General features: G+C 42.1%; 1 long non-coding RNA gene across 1 annotated transcript; it reads left to right on the forward strand.

Annotated features, from left to right (window-relative positions):
• Nucleotides 1-16,636: 16,636 nt before the first annotated feature.
• LOC118935842 (uncharacterized) lies at nt 16,637-20,778 on the forward strand. Its single transcript, XR_005034021.2, has 3 exons — nt 16,637-16,780; nt 20,074-20,216; nt 20,631-20,778. It is a non-coding gene; the product is annotated as an uncharacterized LOC118935842 (long non-coding RNA).
• The last annotated feature ends 493 nt before the right edge of the window (nt 20,779-21,271 follow it).

The following is a 21,271-nucleotide window of genomic DNA, read 5'->3' on the forward strand; positions in this document are numbered from 1 at the left end:
TACTCCACAGGACTGCTGCAAACAGAAGTAATTAGCATGCCATAAGCACAAATTACTGCTCTCCTAGTTTTAATTTTTCTTACTGCTATTTTCTTCTGGGAGGAGAGCCTTTCTTCCACCCTTCTGCCCTTCTCCACTGTGCACTTTCACCTTTGAATTCAGAGGGTCCCAACCCAAGTGAACATGCATACTAGTTGATTCTTTCAGCTTCCTTGAAACTAAATCACCTGCACAGGAACCAAAGACATGCTCTAAAGTTTATAGGGAAATCATTTATTTTGATTAGTTGTTGTATACTTAAGCAAATCAAAATTTTATATCACAATATTTCAGGACAAACTCACATACAGAAAAAAATGTTAAGTATTTAAGAAAATTTTGTTTTTTTTATTAAAAATCCTCAGACTTTGCTGCCCCCCCATAACTGTTAGGAGCTCAGCAATGGAGAAGTTGGAAGGAGGTAAACATACCACTGAAGAAGGGATAATGGAATATTACATGTCCTTCCTGGTTTCTGCTTTGGAAAAAAAATAAAACAAATTATAGAGTGACCTTGAGGGGTAGAATCATGACCTCATCTGTCACGCAGAGGTGTGCCTTGAAACCTGTCTGCCCTGAAATTGAGACAGGGACCACTGGTTTAGAGAGAGAGTAGGGTGAGGGCCTCCGGAAAAAACAAAGCAAGATAATCCATTGTGGGATTTGCTTTGGCCTGCTGGGGTGGGGGACCCAGCTTATTTTTTTACTTTACCCAGGTGCTGCTTTCCCTCCTCCTGCCCCAATCAAGTGATTTGTAACCTGGGCAGTTTAGCAAGTCCAAAACAACATAGTAAAAACAGGAAGGATTCCATCTTGAAGATAAGATTGCATTTTAAAAGGCAATTAGTTAAAAAGTAAGTTTCTTAACATACTCTTTAACAAACAGACAGTGATTCTGCCCACCTTGGGAGCAAAGCAGGCAGTCTTAACTGATATGCTCCCAGACCAGGAAGCTGCTATCCTCGGAGGGAATCAGAGCAGTAAATTTCTTGTAAATAAACCGGAAGACTAATAAGAAACTTAATGTCTCTTCAAAGATAAACATTTTGGGACCACTTAGCAGGTGTACATCCCTAGCCCTTTGTCTCTCAACCACCTGTAAATCCCCTAGACGACACACCACCCCGGGGCTCTCTTGTCTCCTCCTGGCAGAACCCCGGCATTAAAATGACTTGCTAAGCTAAGCTGTTGGAGGTTGAGACAGAGACACTAAGAAGTCCCCCTTTTACTCACACACTCCTGAGAAACAAATTTTGTAATTAAATTTAAAGGGAGTGGAGATCACAGGTTTAAATCTTTTGCTTTGAAATGCTGAGAAATTGCTTTGTGTTGACTTGACCCAACCTTGAAGAACACAGATATTTTGGGTGATGAATTCAGTCAACCAGTAATTATTGGACACCCAATGTGTGTCAGACACTTTTTATGCACGCTGGGTATCAAACAGGACAATTCCCTATTCTCCTGGAAATTGTAATTGAGTGGGGAAAGCAATACAGAAAGAACTCCGCAGGAATTCCACATAGCTGACCCTCTGTGACATAGAAACAACTGGGTAGCTTGGTAGCTATGCACTGTCATCACCATGGTTAATAGTCATCATTTTTGTGTGTGTGTTCTTACACTAATTACCAGAGCAATAATTTTCAATTAAAGCAGTGAGTATTTTGACTTATCAAAAATGACCGACATGGCTTTGCAGATAGGACTATTTTTGTCCTGCTTTCTCAAGTTCATGTCCTTTGTGGTAGCCAACAAGGAAAAGACTGCCCCACCTCCAGTGTAACAGTATAGGCTCTATGTTAGTCATCATACTGACAGACTGAGAAGCAAACCTTTAATTTACCTAATGCAATTTTGTGCTTTAAGTATCAGGGTTACTGGTCTAGGGTTTTCCTCTTTGATATATTTAACTTTTTTTTAGTATACTTTCTGAAGTTTCAGTGTAAATTTTAAGAAGAGTCAGAAATCTTGGCTGAGGCCAGGCCAGGACAATATTATGTGTGCTGGTAAATAAAATAAAAATAAAGCTATGAGAATGACCTGCAGACTTCTGTAGGCTTTGTAAAGGAGGAGTTTAGGGTGAGCCTTAATGCCCTCTACAACCTTAGGAAAAGAACATGCAGGGAATCATGCAGGACATGGTAGGTGTCATATTTCAGCCATGGAGTGATACCTAATACCAAGTCAACATTGGTCTTAAGTTTGGATATTCTGTATTAAGTATTTAAGAACCAGTCTTCTCTCAAGCATGCCCCACAGATTTTTCATTCATTACAACAGGCAGCCTTTACAATGGGGAGATCTGACCGACACCTCCCTCACCTATTCTCTAACATCATCAGTGATGCTGATTATTGACTGACATTATGCTCCCTTGGTGAGAGGCAATGGGAAATACACAGCATCACCAAGGTAATACAGATTCTTATGGAATAATATATAACCTAATCAGGAGGAAGTGAGACAGTGTAGCTGGTCTGGATGCTTCAAAAATACCAATGCTGTGAAAGGCAGAAAAAATAGTGGAGGAATGCTCCAAATTAAAGGAGACTGGACAGTCATGATGGCTAAGGAATGAGATGCTGGGTCCACGAATGAAGGGAAAAAGTTTAGAGGGGAGGAAGGAAGACATTATCTAAAAAGGATATCTGAGGTGGGTGGGAGGGAAGGGAGAAATTTGAATATACTCTTTTTATTAGACAACCCTTTTGTACTCATGTTTAATTCCTTGAGTCTGATCATTATGAAGGAGAATGTCTTTGTTCTTGGGAGTACATGCTGAAGCATTTTAGTGTGAAATGTCATGAGGTCTGCAACTTTCAAATGCTTTAAGGCAAAAGTAAACGTGTGTATACAGTGAGAGAGAAAAAACAGGGCAAAATGTTAATTGGTAAATCTGGGTGAAGGGAATCTGTGGATTCATTGTATTATTCTTTCAAGCTGTAGGTTTCAAATTTTAAAAATAAATGGGAGGCAAAAAAAGTCTATTTGAGAGAAATTATTTTAGAAATCTGGAACATAAACAAGGCGTAAGAAAACACATCTGCATACAACTTCGCTGTAGCAACGGATGGAGCCCAGTGTGGGAATCACAAGTGTACGGCTGCGACCTCTGCTGTCACCAGCTGTGTCACCAGCTGTGTGACTGTGGGCAGTTTGCCTCAACTTTTTGTATTCATTTCCTAGGGCTCTGGTACAAAGGTCACAAACTTTTTGCCTTCAAACAGCAGGAATGTGTTGTCTCACAGTGCTGGAGGCCAGAAGTCCGAAATCAAGGTGTGAGCATGGCCCTGCTGCCGCTGAAAGCTGTAGGGGAGAAGCCTTCCCTTGCCTGCGGTCTGGTCCCAGTGGCATGCCTGTGGTCCTTGGCACTCCCTGGTTTGCGGCAGCAGCCCTTCCACCGCCTCCTCTGGTGTTACTTGGTGTTCTCTGCGCGTTTGTCCCAGTATTTCTTCTCTTAGAAAGCCAGCAGTTATAGTGGGTTAGAGCCCACCCTAATGACCTAATTTTAAGCTTGATTACATCTGTAAAGGACCTATTTCCACATAAGGGTGCATTTACAGGTCCTGAAGTTAAGGTTTTGACATGTCTTTCCAAGCACACAGTTCAACCCAGAGCACTCTCCATTCTTGTTTCTCCAGCTCCCAAACAGGTGAGGGGGATGCAAAAGAGCTGCTGATGAAGTCTGAGGTTCCTTCTGCTCCCAGTCTGAGGCTCTATGTCCATTGTTCTAAGTTCAGACATTAGTCAGCTGTGGGCAACTAAGGAGCCCAAGACAGACTTGGTGAGGAGGACGTTCCAGATCATTACAAAACAGATAAGAAATGCGACCTTTGGGAAACATGATTCATGTACATTCTTGGCATAGCAGGCCGTTTCTTTTGTTTGTTACAGTCATCCTCTTTGTCCTCATTTTTATTTGTCTCAATGGTTGTTGGTCATAAGTTTTCTAAACTGAATTCCCATCCCGTTACCCATAAAATTACACAAAATGAGATGCTAAAGTTTAAAGAAAAATTTGTCGCAAGTGATTTCAGACGTTGGATAGGCTACCAGCTGGAACAGATTAACGAGAAAAATCAAGACTACTCTCTCTTTGTCCTTCAGGCTAAAAAAAGGCAAGATAAGCAGAGAGGACATTCTGTAATGAACAAGGGCAGCCGCACCTTCAAAGCCGCCGGGCCCCTCCTGCTGGGTCAGCTCAGGGCACCTGGAAGAGGAGACCCTTTGAGGCCCTCAGGGAGATTGCAAGCGGGGGAGGCAGGGGGCTGCATAAATGGAGATGAGAACTGTCCATGCTCTGTCCCCATGTCCCTGATCCTCAAAGAAAAAACTGTGTCAAAGCTGGGGAAGGGAAAGCGCTGAACACCACGTTGAAAGAGAACATGTCCCCACAACTCCAGGCCCACTGTCCTCAGTGTGACGTGTGTACAGACACATCTGCCTCCTGCCTGCACCTCTGGCCACGTGACCTAGTGTGACACCAGGTCTCTGAACACCACCAGGACAGGGTGGTGTCCCCTCTGGGTAATCTTTGACTTGTGGACAGGAAGGGAAAGCCTCAGTGAAATAGAATCTTACCCCAAATCAAAGAGTGCTTATTTTTTCTGACTTTCAGAAATATTGCGGGTAAACAATCGGTAATTTGATTATCATGTGGTCATTATGAAAGCCTGTTCTGTCACTTGCTGCCAATGCTAAGCAAAAGCACTGAGAATTCACACTGTCATTCTTATTCTGGCCTTTCTTTGCCATTTCTTCAGCAGTGGGAGTTGGGGGCTTGTCAGCATTTCCCTGACAACTTCTTACTTTCAAGGCCCCTGTCTCAGTTGCTGATGGTTGCTTAGTGTTATACTGGATGGAAGCCTAGAGGTATTTTTCCTTTATTGTTATAGCAGCTGCATTTTTTTATAGTTGTGTGTGACTGTGCAAGTGATTTTAATATATTTTTACTTAAAAATTCATATATAAGTCTCAACTCTCTTTTTATGCATATAGCTCTTATTCAGGATTGGGGTGTGACTCATGTTAAGTAAACACTTACAAACAGTACACAAGTCAAGAAAGACACTGCCTTGGCAGGGACAGAACGAGGCATGACCAGGCAGTAATGAGAAGGATGTGGTGATAATCAGTCATAGTTCTTTACGGTCACACATTGTACCTCTGGAATTTGCAAAACAAAACAGAAGGGAAGAGAAAATATGGTCTTCAGTTAGAAATTTAAATGTTATATATTATACTTCTAGATATTGGGACCTTCTCATCAAATCATAGAATTTCAGTATCTGAAGAATACCTTGGATCTTATCTTACTCATCAATTATGAATATTTCATTGATTCTACATTCCTTCTTCTGGCCTCCCAACAAGGCATCAGTTATCTGTTGCTGCTCAGCAAACACCTGCAAAACTCAGTGACTTAAAAAACAGTCACTAGGTAGCTCACAATTATGGGTACTGGTGATTTGAGCTGAGCTCCGCTGGGTGGTTTTTCTGTTGATCCTTCCTGGGCTCCTTTACAGTGGCTAGGACAGCAGATGGTTCTGCCAGGAGCTGAGTGGTCACAGATGGCCTCGCTCACATGCCTGGTGAGTAGCACCCATGCCTGTGTCTGCAGCATCTATCAGGCTGCTGCAGTCTCTTCACTAGCCACTGGGTTCCAAAAGCAGCAGAAGAGGGCAAATCCCAACGTACAAACTCTTTTCAAGCCTCTGCTTTTATTATATTACTAATGAGTCATTGGTTGAAGCAAATCAATGGCCAAATTCACATGCAAAGAGGTGAAGCAATAAGACTCCATCTCCTGGTGGAAGGGACAGCAACACAAATGGAAGTATGTATCCATTTGTTTTTATTTAGAAGCTAGGGTCCCATCCTCATAGCTTCAGCTGGGATCTCTGTACTATTCAGTCTTGCCCCAAAAGAAACAGGAGGCAGATAATTAAATGCTTATGTGCATGAAGGAGCAAAAAGCCTCCTAAAGAAAGTATTTATCCCAGGGAAAGAGAGAGGAGAGTTACAACATTGTCAAAGGACATTGAGTCAGTAATAAGGGTCACACCCTTGTCCATCATTCAGATAGTGCTAGCCTTGCCCCCATGATCTGTACCCATGACCTGAGGAGCAGAGGCTGCATTGAAAAGAACAAAACAGAATTTTAGTGAGGCTTCTAGGGAAGACATGGCAATTTCGAGGGTGAAGGGAACATTCCTTGGTCCAGTCTGCTCTGAGCAGGGGTTTAGAGGGTGAGGGGAGTGAGTGCTGAACCAAGCCTGCTTCGGGACCAGAGTTGATGCGGGAGAGGAAATCTGCCTGGGTCAGGCATGCAAGCCTTTGACACAGGCTTGGATGGATGTCCAGGAGGAACTCATAGCCTCAGTAGGTCAAGGCAGGAGAGGGGATTCGCTCCCAAGTGCACACAAGACACCCTTGCAGGCCTCCCAGACACCCTGGAGGACATGGAGGGGACTAAATTTCGTACAGAGCAAGCAAGGCTGGAGCCAGAGAAACTTTTTTTGCCCATGGCCTTGACCCTGTTTCTAGCTCCTGGCTGTTTGTGGCCTGAGGAACAGGATTAGAGCTGTCCCTTCTTGATGAGCCCTGCTTTTTTCACCTTGGCCCAGGCAAAAACAGTACATTGTGGTTTGTTTTTGACAGGTCTTAATCTCCCACATAGATTCCTTTTCCCTTTCTTGTCCTCAGTTCTGTATTTTATTTAGAAGACTGCTTTTATTATTTGACAGGTAATTCCTCCCAGGCTTGAATTATTTCCCTGGCCATTTTTATAGAAGATTTTTGATGGCCCAAACTCCCTCTGGACTCAAAAGAATAAATCTGTAATACGAACATTCAGTTGTGACGGTGAGGAGAAGGCATTGGGCCGATGCTGAGCAAAAGCCACTTGGAGTCTCTCAAGTCGCACCGCATGGGTAGCGCGCACCACAAGGCTGTCTCTGTGCCTGCGGGAACTGTGAGGACCAAGGGAAATGTGAAAGGGACAATGCACCAGTTTTGGAGGAGGAGAGACACTAATGAGCTTTTATTTAGTATTTTATTATGAAAATTTTCAAATACAGAAAATTTGGAAGAATTTACACTAAACAGGCATATACTCCCCCCCGAGATTCTGTAATAACATGTTCATATACTTGCTTTATTGCATATCTGCCCATCTATCCATCCTTGTCCATCCATCAAAACATCACATTTTTAATATACTTCAAAGTAAGCAGACATCACTTCCTCCCTAAATATTTCAGCATGCATTTCATTAACTAGAATTTCATTTTATTTTATTTACTGTTGTTTTTTTAGGGAGGTGCAACGATAGACACGCATTTTAAGTGAACATTCTCTGAGTTCTGACAAACGGGTATTACTGTGTAACTGAGACCCCATCAAACTAACATTATCACCCAGAATGCCTTGTATCCCATCTCAGGCACTCCCCACTCTTACCCACCCCCAGAGACAACCACTGTTCTGATTTTTTTCCACCATAGGTTAGTTTTGACTGTTTTAGGATTTAATGGAACTGGAATCACACAGCACATGCTTCCTTTTGCAAGGCTTCTTTCACACAGCATGTTTTAGAGATTCATCTGTGTTTCTACTTGTATCATGAGTTTGTTCCTTTTTGTGGGTGAACAGTATTCCATTTGTTAAATTAACCAGAGTTAGTGTATCTGTTTTCCAACTGATGAATACCTGCAATAAAACTGCCATGAACACTCCCCTATAAGTCTTTTTGTAGATATATGTTTTCATTTTTCATGGTAAAAACCCAGGAGTGGAATACCTGGATCCTAGGGTAGATATATATTTGGTTTTATAATAAAACATGACTTTTTTTTTTAATACTGAATGTGTCATTTTATATCCCTACCAACAATATGTGGACATTCTAATTGCTCTATCTATATTCTCATATTATCATGGTGTATTGTCATTTTCATTTCATTTTAGTTAATATGGTTGGAATGTAATGACATAAAACTTAATGAACACTAAAAATTAGGTTAAATAAAAACAAGTAGAGCAACAGAATAACCCATTATAATTTTCATAGTTTTTTCTACTTAATTTCAGTGTATATTCTGGTTATTGTAAAAATTAGAAATTATGGAAGTTGAGTAGCTGACTGAAACTTTTAGCCAATGAAAGAAAACATGGGAAAGTTTTCTTTTCTAAGCATACTGTTGTTATTAAGACAGCACAAGGATTGAAATTATTGTTGGCTGTGATTTCTAAAAGACAAATCAAGAATGAATTTAGAATAATTAACTGGAAATTTATATTTCCAGAAAAATAAGCTACTGGGTTCCAAAGCATTAAAAATAAAAATATTGTTTCAGAAATTTCTTTGTTCTTTTATTAGCTGTTACTCAATAAGATCAAAACCAATCAATTCTTATTGTTCTAGGTGACAGAATACACTCAAGTATAAGTCATAGTTCTTGTTCTTAAGCCAGTATGTAAGTGTGTACGTATTACTCAATGATGATCCATAGGTAGTAACTGATAAATCAGTAACAAGTGCTCGAGAAGGGGGTCTGGGAGCCCTTGATTAGAGAGAGACTTCAGGGAAGAGAGAAGACTGAAGATGCATCTGCAAATATGGGAACTCAGGATTAGGATGGAGAACACTCCAAAGGGTGATCAAAGAAATACCCATGAGGGTAGATTAATACTTTACGAGAAACCTGCTCCTTTATTAAAAACTACTATGTCTTCGACCACTGTGGTGGAGATACGAGAGAAATTGTAGGATAACAGGAATTTTGGGAGGAAGAATGTTTCCAGATGCCCCTAGAATCTCAATATTTAGAATTACTAGAGGAATAGAGTTTTTTTAGCAATGGCTTTGGTGGACTATTGTTAGAGAGTAAATGAGTGGAGTGTGTATGTGTAAAATGGGGCAAGAGGATGCACAAAGAACACAGACGTCTTGGACAAAATGATAAATGCCGTTAACACATTTGTTGATCTGTATTTACCTATGCATATTCTATCTTGTTGCAGAGGAAACTTAGGATGACTTAAATGGATGCTTATAATAACTTGCAGGCATACATTTAAAAAATGGATGAAAGGATTTTTGCCTGAGTTCTTTCTCTGCACCACTGTATGAATAGCTTTGCACTTGTGGAGACGAAGGGCACATCCAACATAAAAAAAGCAGGTGTCTGCCTGTCATGCAAGTTGGTCCTGTCTTGGTCACCACTTGTTGTGCATTAGGTTTGGGATAAATTCTACAACCTCACCCAGTTTGGGTTAAGGTATAGGCTTTATTGGGGAAAGAGAAAACCTATAAGGCAGATCACACAGAAAGAGAAGATGTGGGTTCCCTGCCTCCCAGGGTCCCACAGAGAGACTGGAAGCTCTTCAAGACACCTAGTGTGGGTTTATATTCTAATAGAGGAACAAAAGCCCCCATTGTTCTACCTTTTCTGTAAAGCAAGGATAGGAGAGCTGCCTTGTGAGGAGGAACACTAAGGCAGCTTGGTCCTGGCAGTCTGGATTTGGAGACTCAGCCATTTACACGAGTTTTTGGGACAGCCAGCTGCCTAGAGCACCTGAGGACCCTGGGGTCCATAGGATGGTGCAACCCTCCTGCAGGGAGGAGGATGCTCCAGTCCCATGAGAAGCCGAGCTTACGTGCAGCCCTTCTGCCGGGAGAAGGTGGTCTTGGGTCCCTGCTAGCTCACTGTGCAGGCAATCAGAGTGAGCTCCAGAGTCAGTTTCACACCAGTTGGCTTGCGACCCTACACTTAGTGAGAAGTCTACAGCCAGGAAGCCACAAACTTACCATAGTGGCTTTTCAAGAGTCCCTTCAAATCTCTAACCATAATTTGATGTTCTAGTACTTATCCTTCTTTGCAGTTTGTTAGGGAATCAAATGAGTGACTTGTAGCCAGACAACTAAAATGGGAGGCTGGCAATTAACCTGCAATAATTTTCAGCACTCTGATTTTAGAATTAAAAGATAGGTCATACAGGTGAATGTTGATATTTTTCCCAAAATAAATGTATCAAAGAAACAGAAAATCTAAACAGACCAATTACCAGCAACGAAACTGAAGCGGTAATCAAAAAACTACCAAAGAACAAAACCCCTGGGCCAGATGGATTTACCTCGGAATTTTATCAGACATACAGGGAAGACATAATACCCATTCTCCTTAAAGTTTTCCAAAAAATAGAAGAGGAGGGGATACTCCCAAACTCATTCTATGAAGCTAACATCACCCTAATACCAAAACCAGGCAAAGACACCACCAAAAAAGAAAACTACAGACCAATATCCCTGATGAACGTAGATGCAAAAATACTCAACAAAATTTTAGCAAACCGAATTCAAAAATACATCAAAAGGATCGTACACCATGACCAAGTGGGATTCATCCCAGGGATGCAAGGATGGCACAACATTCGAAAGTCCATCAACATCATCCACCACATCAACAAAAAGAAAGACAAAAACCACATGATCATCTCCATAGATGCTGAAAAAGCATTTGACAAAGTTCAACATCCATTCATGATAAAAACTCTCAGCAAAATGGGAATAGAGGGCAAGTACCTCAACATAATAAAGGCCATCTATGAAAAACCCACAGCCAACATTATATTGAACAGCGAGAAGCTGAAACCAAAATAAATGTATCTTCCAAAATAACCCCAGTATTTGGGCCAATGGGCCAATATAAATTCAGCCCATTCTTCTAAGCCTCCTAATCCTAGACCCAGTGTAATGAAAAACTCACATACAGAATAGTGAGCAGGGGGCATTTCAATATCTCCAGGCACTAAAAGGAGGAATGTGGACCAACACACATGAGAGAAAGATTAGCCAGACTTGTAAATAAAAAAACATAATCATAACCGTGATCATGATAAAGGATGGCTGTGGCAGAGACTGCCAGGCAGCCCCTTCCTTCTTACCAATAAAACCCTAATTTTGCTTAGCCTTCATAGCCTTAGGACATGGATACCTCTAGTGCTTACGTGGCAGATTGTTATTCTAAGTCAATCACGGTGATTCCACAGGCTTGTGATGTTATTCTGACCAAAGAGCTCCGAGAGAAGGGCCTCATGAAGCCCCTGGGCAAGGGTCTTCCTGTTCTGGGAAGAGGGTGACTGCTGAGAGCTGCTACACCACTTGTAGAGTTGCCATGTGAACAGGTGATATTTGGGCCTGTGGCACCTTCTTGCAATCCAGGAAGCTGCTCACAATGAAGTCAATCTTCTGAGGGGGTCACAGTAGAAAGATGCAAACTTGGATCTTTGATGATATCAAGGAACTGCTGAAACCCTGAAATTGCCCAACTCGGGGGTCCCTGTGATGTGAAATAACAACTTCCTTATCTTTTAAGTCAGTTGAGTTGGTTTCTCTTACTTGCAGCCAAATACATTCCTAAGTGATGCACTCATTAAGGTTTGTTATTTTGCTCTTTAAACAGAAAATGTGAATTAAAACACTTCATTCTTGTAAGTAAAGAATTTATTATAATGGATGCAAAGGAATTTTTTAGTTTTAAGTCAAAAAAATCCTCTAAGATATAAATTACTACAATTGTCTTTCTAAAAAATCTTGTTCTAACTATATTGCCATTCTTTTTGATATTATTTTTAAGTAAATCTTTTTTACAATCTATCGCCAAGTTAATTCAGTTTGGTGAGCAACAATAAATATTAAACACAGATTACCTTGGAGAATTTTGTGTTGTGTTGTGTTGCAGTAGAATTACATTCAACTGTGCTGAAACCCACCAAACTCTTAGAAAAAGAGATCATATTTGTGGTTACTATAGTATGTGGGGGAGGGGTAGTGAGGACTTGGAGGCTGGGGAAAGAAAAATTAGAGAAAGGTGGTCAAAGCTACAAACTTCCAGTTATAAGGCAATATATGGTGAGGATGTAATGTACAATGTGAGGACCACAACTCTGCTGTGTGATACGCAGCAAAGTTGTTAAGAGAGAAGATCTAAGAGCTCTCATCACAAGGAGACGTTTGTTTTCTTTTTGTTTTATCTGAATGAGATGATAGATGTTAACTAAACCTATTGTGGTAATAATTTCACAATATATATATAAACCAAACCGTCATGCTGTACATCTTAAACTTATACAGTGATGTATGTTCATTATTTTTCAATAAACCTGGAAGAAACAGAAAAGAAACAAAAGCACGGGCAGCTGCAGAAGCTTAGAGGTTTGAAACAGTCAAACCATTGCTTGGAATTCTTGGAAGAGGGGTATCTGGAAACAATGGAGGCTGCAGTTAGATTAGAGGGAGAGCCAAAGGCAGAGGGGCTTCTGCTTCATTTTCAGTTTGGGATTCTGCGAGGAGCCCACCTCACCAGGGGAGGCTGCAGAAGAGCAGAAGTGGTGCTGTGGCATGGCCAGACAGTGAGAGGGCCTGCGCAAGGCCTGCAGGTGAGCCAATATCCCATGTGTCTCAGCGGGGGAACATGGAAGTGTGTGCAGAAAGGGCCCTGAGTCTGGAATGAGGAGGGGGTGCAGTACATAAGCAGGTAATGTTGGGGCACACGCAAAGGCTGGGTGGGACTGACTGCATCACCGCTGAAGGCCACCTGGGTGTCATATCCAAGAAATGGTTATCTAATCCAAAGTCAAGAAAATTTACACCCATATTTCTTCCTAAGTGTTTTAGCTCTTTGATCTATTTTGAGTTTATTTTTATTTATAGTGGGAAGTTGAAGTCCGATATAAAAGATGGTCTCATAATTAATTTCACCTAACCTTTTTACTTTTTTTAAAGTGGCTACCAGAAAATTTTAAATCACATTGAGTTGCAGAGATCTGAAATAACCTGCCCAAGGTCACACAGCTGGAAAGTTTCAAACTCAGAAATTTGCTCTTAACCATTACACTTTGGTGCCTTTTGCCAAATACACCAGACATTCATGTTGGCCACTCAGTGGTTTCTATTCCTCTACAGGAGGTACTATATGCAAAGCAGAATTATAATCAGGAGATGGCTTTGTGAGTATCAAGTCAGAGCAAAGAGAGTCACTGACGTAAATTGAAAGGCTAATGGCATCAAGACCACCAATGGGGTCAAAATATGCCCAGTGCAGTGATGGTACAATTGAATTTGGGGAGTCATGGAACCCCTTCCCGGGGATACTGCCAACTTCTGCCTCTCTGTGCTTGTGTTTATTTTCTTTTTAGTTATTTCTGGAATGGCAGTTCCCCTTTCATTGATATAGTCCTTCTTTTTCTTTTTTTAAATTTTTATTGAAGTATCATTGATGTACAATCTTGTATTGGTTTCAAATATACAACACAGTGGTTCAAAAGTTACTCATATTATTGAATCCTCATCCCCCTCTAGTGCGGTTACTATCTGTCAACGTAGAAACATGTTATGGATTCATTGACTTTATTCTCCATGCTGTACTACTATCCCAGTGACCAACTTATATTCTGATTGAGAATTTTTGTGCCCTTTTATCCCCCTTGCACTCCCCACCCACCCATCCCAATTCCTCCCCCATGGTAGTCACTAGTCACTTCTCAGTGTCTGTACATCTACTGGTGTTTTGTTCATTGTTTTGTTTTTGTTTTAGATTGCACAAATAAGTGAAATCTTATGGTATTTGTCCCCCTCTACCTGACTTATTTCACTGATTACAATACCCTCTAGATCTATCCATGTTGTTGCAAATGGCAAGGTTTTTTTATGGCTGAATAATATTCCATTGCATATATAAACCACATCTTCTTTATCCATTCATCTAATGATGGACATTTACGTTGTTTCCATATCTTGGCTATTGTAAATAATGCGGCGATAAACATAGGGGTGCATATGTCTTTTCAAATCAGGCATTTTGTTTTCTTTGGGTAAATTCCTAGAAGTATAATTACTGAGTCGAATGGTATTCCTATTTTAAGGAACCTCCATACTGCTTTCCATAACAGTTGTGCCAATTTACATTCCCAACAGCGTAGGAGGGTTCCCATTGTCTACATTCTCACCAACACTTATTATTTCTTTCTTTTGGATGGTGGCCATTCTAACTGGTGTGAGGTGATATCTCATTTGTGGTTTTGATTTGCATTTCCCTAATGATTAGCAATGTGGAGCATCTTTTCATGTGCCTGTTGGCCATCTGAATTTCTTCTTCGGAGACATGTGTGTTCAGGTCTTCCACTCATTTTTTAATTGGGTTATTTGGTTTTTTGGGTGTTGAGGTATGAGTTATTTGTATATTTTGGAAGGAGTCAAGTAATAACGACAGTATTACTAATAGCTACAGCATTTCAATAGCTGTCACATACTAAGTGTTTTATACCACTATTCGTTATTTCCAACTCTTTGAGGAAGGGATTAGTGAACCCATCATGAAGATAACAAAACTAAGATTCAAGAAGTAAAGCTGGGATTCAGAGCGTGACGTGGAGGCTGAGCACGGGCATTCGAGTGCCCATCTCACAGGAGAGCTTGGTAGCTGGCTCCAGTGAGCCATCATGCAGAAGACCTAGTCTCAGTTGTCCTCCTGTAGCACCTATCCTTAATAACTTGGTATGCCACACAGACCTGAGAAGGAAGCTGACTCAGAAGTCTAAAGTTGCTGGTGCAGAGCAGGAGAGAGGAGCCGGGATTTGGTTTGGGAAGTACAAACCAGACTAGCCACAGGGAGCTAATCCACAGCGAGGGAGAGAGGTCAGGAGGGAAAGGAGAGCTGGGAGGCTGCAAAGCAGCGAGGCAGGGTGACAGACAGCAACAGCGATGCTGCTCTGTAATGTGATGAGGCAGCAGCCTGGCCAAAGCTATTCTGGTCGGCACTCACTGGAGCTGGTGAAGTACAGTGCGGACAGGTCCTGTTCTCTTCCTCAGGGTTACAGAGGTGAGTCCACATCACAGGCTCCGTGTATCTGTGTGTATGCATGCATGCACACACACACACACACGCACCTGGATACTGATACTGAACTTTCTTTCATTCTAAGTTTTACCTATTTATTTCCCAATGTCTCTAAGAGAAGTTGTGGGCTATTGCATTCATCAAACAGGGGGTATAGTTCAGAGTTGGTGGGGAGGCAGAGAATAAGTAACTGAGGAATGTAGCACTGGCCACACTGACGAATTAGTTGCAAGTTGCAGAGGCATTTGGTCTGAAGCTGTGATCCTTCTAGTGCATCTAGGCAAAGTTGCTTAGTGGTTGAAGGCAGGGGCTTGGGTCTATGCATGGCTCCACCTTTTACCATCTACATAAGCTTAATTATTTTCCCGTATCCGAGTCTATTTCCTGAACTGTGAAGTGAGAACAGTATTCACACTCACCACATGGGGGTGCAGAGAAGGCTACGTGCAAAAGGAATTCTCTGTGTGCAACTGGCCCTTGGCAAGCGGACACAGTATTCTCTTCTCTTTCAGCCTGCCCAGAGGTTAATGGTGTGGTATGTTCCCAATTTGTCTGTAGACTTCTTATTCAGATGACTTTGGATTTTGATAAGCTGGGTTTGGAAAGATTAACAGATTGAAACACTTAGTGAAAAATAAAAAAGCTAGTTTGCAGGCTTTCTTCTAGAGCTGGAATAAAGGGATCAGTTTTTGGGAAGCTGGTTAAATGGGTTCAGGGATATACCAGGCTCTAGAGCCACATTTCTCTGTACCTCTGGGGCACGTCTAGGCCTGACACCGTCATGAGGGCCCTCACACATGCGTACCTTGGGAGGCAAAGCTCTGCGGGGGATTTAGCCATTCCCAAACATTATGGCCGGCCATGTCTCCTAAGGCTTGAGAGCACTATTCAAATCTGACATAGCAATGTATCAAGACTATGGGCCTGCCCATGACAAGGTGAGGGAAAATGGGGTGAGGGTCTCTGAGAGTTTCATCTTTCTCTCCCTTTAACTGGGGGCTTACACAGTGCTTGCTAGAAGCAGAAGGACAGTTCTGGGCACTTTCAGCTGGCTGAATCCCAAGACAGGGAAGGGGACAGCTCTGGCCTTTCAACTGGGAGGGCCTTGTGGACTCATCCAGTCCAGCCTCACAAAGGCTCAAGAGCCACCAGTGCTTATTTGGAATCTCTTGTCCAAGTAAGTGATAGGGGAGCCCGCCCAGCACCCACAGCACCCTCAGTGGGGGCTCTCCATGATGACAGGGTGGACGGGGTGCACCCAAGAATGTGAGAGAGAAGCTTTAAGAGGATCTTTTCTCTTTCAAACCTAAGCAAGGAAAGTCAGAGGAAGAGGCAAGTCATGTGCCATTTTCTGCTGTCTGTGGAACCGACTAAGCAAAATGATGAACAGGCCAAGACTGATCTTTCTCCTGATTCATGAACCTGAATTTGTCTTTGTACTATTTGATGTATTCAATTAATAAAATGCTTACATTTGCCTTTTATAATAAGCAGATAAATTTCCCCATAACATGTCCTAAATGACTGTGCCTTCGAAAAGAGTGTGACCCTCTGTGGGTGATTTTTGTATTGCTTGGTAGAGAGTAGTGTTGAATCTCCCCTGCTCTTCCCTTACATTTATCCAGCAGGCCTCCTAGATAAACTGATCTGATGGGATAGATCCCCTCTTTGAAAACTTTTCTTTGCTTAGTTTTATCTGACAGAGATACTGAGATGTTTTGCCAGTTCCCAGGAAACCAGTGGGAAAGACAGAGTCGCTGCCAGAGGTGCCCCAGCAAGCCAGCAAGCCGTGGCTTTCTCTGGCATAACGCAAGCCCTTAGGAGCTGTGTGATCCCAGGTAAGTCATACAACCTCTCTGGATATCAGCGGCTTTATTTCAGCAACGGGAACAGTCACTGCCACCCTGCCTGCCTTACATGGTTATTGTGGGGGACGAACTGGCATAATGTACAACAAAGGGCTTTATAGAGGCGACAAGCCATACAGGTGCACAGGGTCATTATTGTGTGTTATGGCTGGCTGCCCTCAAATGGAGTCAGTCTGGAAAATTTCGTTTCCCCAGGTGAAAACATATTTGTATCCAAGTTGGTTAAATCCCATCAAGGACTAGGAGCCAAAAGCCTAGGTCTTCTGCCCTCACTGGACAATGGAATTGCCTCTTGGAGATAATTGTGAATGTTATCTCTGTACCCACTAGTACCAAAAAATATTTCTAGACTGTATGTCCTTGGATTTGGAAATCATTACCCAAAAGTTTTTCCCTCTGAAGTTCTGCAGCACTACCGAGCACCTCCCCAGAGCTGCCTGGCGTGGAGCTCAGATACAAGAGCTCTGTGGAATGCCAGACACAGAAATTGCCTCTGGTTGAAGAGAACGTCAGGAAAGATGCAGGGACTTCAGAGGGGGGAGCTGGGAAGACTTCACTATATTGACCAGTCTACTCATAGTGTCATAAATACTAAAGCTGGAAAATTATCTAGAGCAAACTTGTCATTTTAAGATGAGACGATTACAGCTCAAAATAGGTTAAGTTAGCAAAATAAGTTTAGTAATAGATTAAGAAGTTATTTTTGGAAAACTTAGTTTTTCTGATTTCCAGACCAATATTCTCCCCATTACATCATTAATAATATGAACATCAACAACCACAACAGCTACTGTCTATTGAACGATGAGTGTGTGTTACACCTTGTGCTAAACTATGCACAGACACTCATTCATTTAACTCCTACACCAAAGCAGTGAGGCATTTCATTATTGTTCCCATTTTTCAGATGAGAGAAATGAAGTTGAGAAATATTAATTACTTCGTCAAGTCCAGGCTATTGATATTTATATCAGTCCACAGTGCAGAGAGCAAGAGGGGTATGTCCATTGTGGTTATTGAAAGCACTGTTTGTACATTTTTGAAAAACTTAGAAATGAAAAATCACCCTGTACCCCAAATATCAAGGACCCTAAAATACTCTGAATTGAGTGGTCACACCACACTCACCCTGACTTTACATTCACCAAGATCAACTGGAAATGAGGGTGTGTCACTTCCACATTCTTCCGCATGCCAAGCTTTTAGAATTTAGACATGAGATGAGTCATAAGAGAAATGTGCAGGCTTTTGGCCACAGTGGAAATACTCATTTCCCCAACTGCTCAGCATCAAAACATTGAGGCCAACTATTTTTATGTGCTAGGAATGTTAAAAGCATTTTTCAGTCTTGGAGCTGCTTTTAAAATAATTAAGGCAGTTTCTGCTGTGGGTTCATTTTTAAAATTCTATACTCAGGCTTCTCCACTCGCTTTTTGGGAGTTATGATGAGAAACTCACTAAGCCTACAGTTATCAGTTGCCACAACAAATTTTCCTGCTCCCTAATCTTGACATTCCTATTTTTCTAACTTTTGCTTAAAACCGTAACTCCTCTATAAAGTCTTTCTATACTCTGGCACAAGTTATAGAATTTGACTTTAAAATTTCTGAACATGTATTTAATTATAACACAAAAGATCAAAGAACATTTTCTAGAAATTCTTTCTTCCCTGAAAAATTCAAGTTACATTATGCAATGCTATAAACAAATGTCCTGAAAGCACCAGAGTTAAGTCCCTGAAATTTCTCCATTACAAAATAAAGCAGAAAAAGAAGAAACAGCAGTATCTGTAATCAGCCCAAGTTCTTTAAGCCCAAATAGAGATTGGAGGAAACTTGACAAGAATGAGAGAAAAAAAAATCTTACAGAATCAATCCTGTAGTTATTATTGGCTGTGATTGGAATGCAGTGTATAACACCGATGGGATAGAGGGTCATGATGTTCATTTAACAGGGCACTGAAAGAGGAGAATGAGCTGTGATAACTGGAGTCTACACTCTCGCTCTTGCTTTCTTTGTCTCTTCCATTCATTTATCTATGTGTTCATGTATCTGTCCATGCCCAGCATTAACAGACTTTAGTCCCACTTCCCCCTCACCCTGCATCCTATCCACACTACTCAGATTATGAGAAGGCCGTGTGCTCTCTCCTCCTTTCCACTGGCAGCATCCTCTACCTGAAACACAGTTAGCCTTGCTTTCTTCTATCCCGTCCCCTGGCTAATTCCTAATTACTGTCAAGACTCATTTCAGGCCATTCTTCTGTCTAGAAAGCATTCCCTGGCTTCTCTTCCCTCCCTGGTCTAGGTTAAGAACAGCACTTATATATTCCAGAGCATCTTTTTGCAGGCCCCTTTTTGGCTCTGATCCCTCTGTAATGTGATAGCAACAGAAACTGTTTACCATTATTAAATATTCATCAGGCTCTGAGCTAAAAGCTTTATAGGCATTACCTTGCATAATCCTTACAACAACCTTTGGTGGTAGGTCCCAAGAAGCTTGGAAAGGGAAAGTAATTTGCCCAAGGGTGCAACTAGTAAATAAGAGGGACAGAATTCAAAGTCATGGATTTGAACTCCTAAACCTGTGCTTTTACCCACTGCACTGTATAACTTCAGTTTCTTTGCCCTAGACCATATACATTTTAAGGGCAGGAACACTCCTTATCTTTGTGTCTACAGCATCTAGCACAATGACTGCCATAGAGGGAAAAAAAAGTTTGCTGAATGAATGCAAATGATTGACTGAGCGGTGGAGACAAGGAGCTAAAGGGAGGTGAGAAATTGGGAAGAGCAATCAGAGTGCTCCTTGAATTTTGCTAAGTAGGGAAAAAGAAAAAGAGCCAATAAGGTGATAGCTAGACAGATGTACAAGATAGAGGGCTCTGTGTGTGTGTGTGTGTAAAGGTGGAAGGGAATTAATTGCACTTCTAGGCTGAAGAAAAAGAGCTGGTAAAAGTGGTTAGTCTGAAGACATAGAAGAGAAGGGGGTCTGGTGATAGAGCATGCTCCCAGAGATGAGATCAAGCAAGGAGCTTGAGATCAAGCAAGGAGATGAGATCAAGCAAGAGCGTGGATGTTTGAATCAGCCCATGGGGATCATATGCCCATTATAAGTTCCAATTTTTACCTCATAACATTTCTCAAAGGATGTATCTTCTTGAGGTTTCCACTTAAGAAAGTGTTTTAACAATTTTATTATTGCATAAATGAATGAAATAAAATCATATTAATCTAATTAACCTGTTTCACCCACATTTGCAGCAGTTGCTCTAAAGGTCAAATCTGAAACTGGTTAGGTAACAAGACTGGACAGCGCACTGAATCTGAGAAAATGAAGGGGCCCTAGAGGTTGGAAAGTCCAAATCTTCACTGTGCAAAAGAGAAAACTGAGGCCCAGAGAATAGGTAAGTGACCCAGATTACACAGTTACTGAGTGACTACAGAGTCGTGCTTGGGACCTAAACCTTAAGACTGAGACTGGGGCTCATGAGCCGAGTCAGGTAGAAAGGACAGCCACCCTTAGCTTTTTGCAAATTACCTTGAAAGGCTATTGTGGTGGTCAAAATAGAGTGTGTAAAGCACAGCACACATTATCTGGCACATAATAGATGCTTAAAATGTGGCTGTCAACTGTGTGACTCCACACTGAACAGGTGTGTTTGCTCACGTGTGTTCACCTGCATCAGGCCGATGGTTACCCAGGCAAGCCTCCCATTCCATTCAGACATATAGGAAAGGATTTTTGGTTACTTTTAAAATCAGTTTGGCACTCATAGTGATTGCAGCCTGAAATAGGAAAGTTTCAATATTCCGTCTAGGAACAGCTATGCATATGATTTTGCTGACAAAATCCATCTGCACCTGCAAGAACAAGGCTCAAATCCTGGGTGAGGATGGATCTTTCACCAAGTGTGGCTTGAGGCCCACTGAGAAATACTGCCCCACCCACCAAACTTACCACAATGAGAAACATTGTGCTCTGCTCTGCCAGCCCCGCATCCCTCAGCCTGCAGGACGCCGTGTTCAGGCAGGTTGGCTGGCTCTACTCTCTTCATTCTCCATGGTCTCCCCAGCAGGACTGCTGCATTCCTGCAGCAGGGACTGAAAGAGAGAGGCCTGAGGAGGTCTAGGAGGGGCCAGGTGAGCTTGCTGGCTTGTGAGCCAGAGCAGGATAGCTCAGGGCTTCACTGACTTCCGAGGTTTAGGCGTGTTTGTCCAGATCTCTGGGGTCCTAACACTGCACGGCCTAAGAGCTCCCTGTGTTGCCTTCTGCCCACAGCCTCTGGTTTGTTCACTGTAAGCATTACGCCCCTCCCGCGGCTGCCTGGTGCCGGAGCCCCCAGAAGGGCCGCTGTGGCTGGACCAGAAGGCCCCAGCTCCAGGCTTCACTTCCTCTCATCCACCTACTACAACCCTTCCCTTTCCTGGGACTTCCCATCCTCACCCCTTTTGTCATTGC

The sequence above is a fragment of the Manis pentadactyla genome, chromosome 3 (assembly GCF_030020395.1).
Source record: "Manis pentadactyla isolate mManPen7 chromosome 3, mManPen7.hap1, whole genome shotgun sequence".
Classification (NCBI taxonomy): Eukaryota; Metazoa; Chordata; class Mammalia; order Pholidota; family Manidae; genus Manis; species Manis pentadactyla.